The following is a 5000-nucleotide window of genomic DNA, read 5'->3' on the forward strand; positions in this document are numbered from 1 at the left end:
CGGTCGATAAGACATATCAGCCCGGTATCGCCAAAGTTAATTACGATCGGTCATAATAAACTAAATTTAAAATAAATAAATAACCCAAACGTGTGTATACATCATGTGGTACGTATTCAGTTCTATTCTAACTGGAATATATATTTTAAGAATCAATGAACTTAAGTTTTAAAACCAAACCGAAATCGCGCGAGTCGTCGTTGTAAAACTAGATTTAACAAACGGCTGCGTAATATTAGACTTAAAAATATTATATAATATCCTCTATTGATTAAATAGTGAAAAATAAGCTTCAATGTAGCTTAATCTAGTACAAAATCTAAAAGTTGTGATAAATTAAATTGAAATTAAACACGATAGACTTAAATCTAGAGTTAAGGAATAAAACCGACCCGCGAACCAGCTACTAAATGGTTCGATAAGACTTATCTCAAATACAATCGTTTTCTATCAGTGTTATGCCTTCAATCGATACTTTTTGATGAAATAAATACTTAAATGATTTAATGAATGCATATATACATGTAATTAATGAGTGAAAGTATGTATAAAGTATTAGATAAATTAATAATAAACCGACCCAGCTACTAAATGGTTCGATAAGACTTATCTCAAATACAATCGTTTTCTGTAATTGTTATGCCTTAAATTGATAATTTTTAGTTAAACAAATACTTAACTAATGAAATAAATACATAGATAAATGTATTTAATGAATTAAAGTATGTATAAAGTATTATATAAATTAATAATAAACCGAATCCGACCAAATTTAAATCTAAAACCACGATCGGCGGCGTAATGAAGTGTATCGTAAACCCGTTTTTTTTATAATTTAAAATGTAATGACAGAACTCCCAAAACAACAATACACATACATATTAGTACTATGGTGAATTGTAGTTGTATTAGGACCGTAATTATAGTTAATTAAGGAACCATTCATTGTCTTCGCTCTGTTATGTACGTCGTCGTTTAATCGACACGGCATATTTGGCTTGAATCTAGAAAAATTCAAACTCTAACCCTAAGGTAGACAGGCAGGGTAAATAAATGTGGGTGATCTCTCATAAAATTGTCTTCTAGGAATTATTTTTATATAGACTATCTTTTCTGTAGAGTTTAAGTGGACAAGCGCGGACGAAATAGAGCGCAAAATTTAAAATGAATTAAAAATTTTCATCAGACCGGAAGTAGGCATAACCTAGGCGCCATGTTTCCGTCGTACAAGTTTTCACCGTTGCAGTCACCGTTTCAATCGCTCTTCGTGTGGACGTGTATTATTTCTAGTCATGTGTTGTGTAGATGATTCGCTTAAGGTAGGTGTTCGGACTTATTTCTTTAATATTAATTAAACCGTATTTGCCTTGTCGGCCTTAAAATAAAGCTATTTTTTTTTCATCGCAATCGAAGTGTTAGATCTAGAATCTAGTTCCCGCCTCCGCTTCGCTAATTCGACTTAATGTAACTATGACACAACTATTAAATCTAGAGTCTCTATTTTAATTAAATAATTAGGAATTCTATCTCTAGATGATATCTAATCTATTCCCACACGTGTGTGCAAGTAGGATTTAACGTCAGAACAGGTGTGGTGGTCTAGGCGTCGCTATTTTTGACGGTAGGAATTTTTTTTTTAAATTCGTAAAATTTTATATAGACTTTATATAGCAATTTACTAAGACCGACCCTAACGCCCAGTAAATATTTAATTACCACATTGTTATGGACACGGTGTATTAGGTAGGGCCGAGGGCTATCCATAGGTACCAATTTTTAAATTTTGTGACAATTAGGAGCCGAGTTATAAAATAAATTTAAAATACTGGTTCTGGTCTTAGACTTTATATAGCAATTTACTAAGACCGACCTTAATACCCATTAATTATTTAATTAGCGCATAGTTATGGACATCCTGTATTAGGTTGGGCCCAGGGCTATCCGTAGGTACCAAGTTTATAATTTTGTGACGATTATTAGTCGAGTTATAAAATAAATAAAAAAAACTGGTTCTGGTTTGCACTACATTTCTTTCTTCTTTAACGGCGGACTCCCGGTCCAGCCCCATGGGTTACCCGTGAGCCGGGGCCTCGTTAGCCTGGACGGCTCCGATGTGACCGCGGATTGTTGTGGCCCGCCTCAGCCCGAGTCGAGATCACCCTTCCGATCGAAGGTGGACGCCATAGGGCGCCCGGGATAGCCCGGGGCGCTGTTCGTCACCCGAGCGCAGGGGCGCCGGGAGACGCCCCCGGTGAAGTTTGGCGGGTGATTCTGGTAGAGCTCCCCACCCCGATCGCAGGACACCCCTCGCCGCCCGCCCAGGTGTCGAGGTGGCCGCGGGGGAACTCGGGGCGTTTTGGCTCCCCCTTGTGCCGGAGCGGCGCCCTCGGTCCCAGAACGCCCCTGGCGGGTGATTCGCATGCCCCCTGGGGTGGGGAACGCGGGTGGGTGGTCGTAAAGCGTGTAACCGCAGTGGGGGCGGCCCCTTAGTCGGGGGCGCCAAAGTTGGCACCCCACCTGGGGCGCCCCCCGGAAGTGTGGCGCCCGCGCGAGTGAGCCCCGTAGATGCGCCCCGACACCCCCGCGCCGCCCCCCGGGTCGCGGCACCCCCGGCGCCCTCCGTGCGGGCTCCCCTCATGGGGCGGCACCCCGGTCCTCCCCGAGACTATGTACCCGATTTTTCGGTTTAACACTAGAGGTATGGGCAGAAATACGGCGGTTAAAACGGTCTGTATCTACTATTGTGGAGGTGAGTGTCGGTGAAGCCTCTATGTGACGCTAGGATCCGCGCTCCCTCGCAGCCAGCGACATGTGCCCGATCTGACCGTGCGTGGCTCAGTCTCCCGACTAGCTTCCCGGTAAAATGCGGGCTCGGCGCGCAGGTCGCGCCAGTGAAGGTAAAAGTACGTGTCCGTAGCGTGAAGCCAGCGGCGACGCGCAGTGCTAACGCAACCAAGCAGTATTGGTGGCTCGATAAAAGTCTCGCACTGGCCCAGCCCTCGGAACGGGCGACGGGTCTGCAAAACGCAGTCGGCTCGATGCAAATCGAGAGATTTCCCGGCGACGCCGTGTTTACGGTGAAGGGGGAAATGTGAGCGGTCCGATGTGAAAAAATCCGGGAATGCCGGGATCCGTTCTCTCGCTAGAGCGTTGTCTCCCGTCCCGCGATGTGTTGTGGAAAAACGTCTCGCAAACGATAGCTATCTGGTTGATCCTGCCAGTAGTCATATGCTTGTCTCAAAGATTAAGCCATGCATGTCTAAGTTCACACTGTCCCATGGTGAAACCGCGAATGGCTCATTAAATCAGTCGAGGTTCCTTAGATGACACGATCCTACTTGGATAACTGTGGCAATTCTAGAGCTAATACATGCAATCGAAGCTCCGACCTTTATCGGGAAGAGCGCTTTTATTAGTTCAAAACCAATCGGCGCGGCCTCGCAAGGGGTTGCGTCGTCCCATTTGGTGACTCTGGATAACTTTGTGCTGATCGCATGGCCTCGCGCCGGCGACGCATCTTTCAAATGTCTGCCCTATCAAATGTCGATGGTACGTGATATGCCTACCATGTTTGTAACGGGTAACGGGGAATCAGGGTTCGATTCCGGAGAGGGAGCATGAGAAACGGCTACCACATCCAAGGAAGGCAGCAGGCGCGCAACTTACCCACTCCCGGCACGGGGAGGTAGTGACGAAAAATAACAATACGGGACTCTTTCGAGGCCCCGTAATTGGAATGAGTACACTTTAAACCCTTTAACGAGGATCTATTGGAGGGCAAGTCTGGTGCCAGCAGCCGCGGTAATTCCAGCTCCAATAGCGTATATTAAAGTTGTTGCAGTTAAAAAGCTCGTAGTTGGATCTCAGGCGCAGGCGGGCGGTCCGGCTCGCGCCGGCTCACTGCCCGTATCTCCTGCCCTACCGTCTGTCGGCTCTCTCCCGCGGGTGCTCTTCACTGAGCGTCCCGGGTGGCCGACGCGTTTACTTTGAAAAAATTAGAGTGTTCAAAGCAGGCCTCGCTGCCTGAATAATGGTGCATGGAATAATGGAATAGGACCTCGGTTCTATTTTGTTGGTTTTCGGAATTGGAGGTAATGATTAACAGGGACAAACGGGGGCATTCGTATTGCTGCGTTAGAGGTGAAATTCTTGGATCGCAGCAAGACGAACTACTGCGAAAGCATTTGTCAAGAATGTTTTCATTAGTCAAGAACGAAAGTCAGAGGCGCGAAGACGATCAGATACCGTCGTAGTTCTGACCATAAACTATGCCACCTGGCCATCCGCAGGAGTTGCTTCGATGACTCTGCGGGCGGCCTCCGGGAAACCAAAGGTTTTGGGTTCCGGGGGAAGTATGGTTGCAAAGCTGAAACTTAAAGGAATTGACGGAAGGGCACCACCAGGAGTGGAGCCTGCGGCTTAATTTGACTCAACGGGAAAAACTCACCCGGTCCGGACACTGTAGGATTGACAGATTGATAGCTCTTTCTTGATTCGGTGGGTGGTGGTGCATGGCCGTTCTTAGTTGGTGGAGCGATTTGTCTGGTTAATTCCGATAACGAACGAGACTCTAGCCTATTAAATAGTTCGCCGGTTCCTCGATGCGCCGGCGCAACTTCTTAGAGGGACGAGTGGCGTTTAGCCACACGAGATTGAGCTATAACAGGTCCTGTGATTGCCCTTAGTTGTCCGGGGCCGCACGCGCGCTACACTGAAGAAATCAGCGTGGATGCCTCCCTGGCCCGAATGGGCTGGGAAACCCGTTGAATCTTCTTCGTGCTAGGGATTGGGGCTTGTAATTGTTTCCCATGAACGAGGAATTCCCAGTAAGCGCGAGTCATAAGCTCGCGGTGATTACGTCCCTGCCCTTTGTAACACCGCCCGTCGCTACTATCGATTGAGCGGTTCAGTGAGGGCCTCGGATTGGTCTCGGTCTGGCACGCAAGTGCCGGCACCGTGGCCGAGAAGACGCTCGGAACTCGATCGCTTGGAGAAAGTAA

The 5000-nt window shown here is 46.9% G+C and overlaps 1 non-coding gene across 1 annotated transcript in view; it reads left to right on the plus strand.

The window, feature by feature from the left end:
* Nucleotides 1-3201: 3201 nt before the first annotated feature.
* The window catches only part of LOC131933765 (small subunit ribosomal RNA), a 1845-nt gene continuing 46 nt past the window's right edge, over nt 3202-5000 (plus strand). Inside the window, exon 1 of the ribosomal RNA XR_009385213.1 lies at nt 3202-5000. This exon is cut by the window's right edge and continues 46 nt beyond it. This is a non-coding gene — a ribosomal RNA (small subunit ribosomal RNA).

Source organism: Physella acuta, unplaced genomic scaffold (assembly GCF_028476545.2).
Source record: "Physella acuta isolate Inbredline_101_S28 unplaced genomic scaffold, ASM2847654v3 ptg002620l, whole genome shotgun sequence".
Classification (NCBI taxonomy): domain Eukaryota; kingdom Metazoa; phylum Mollusca; class Gastropoda; family Physidae; genus Physella; species Physella acuta.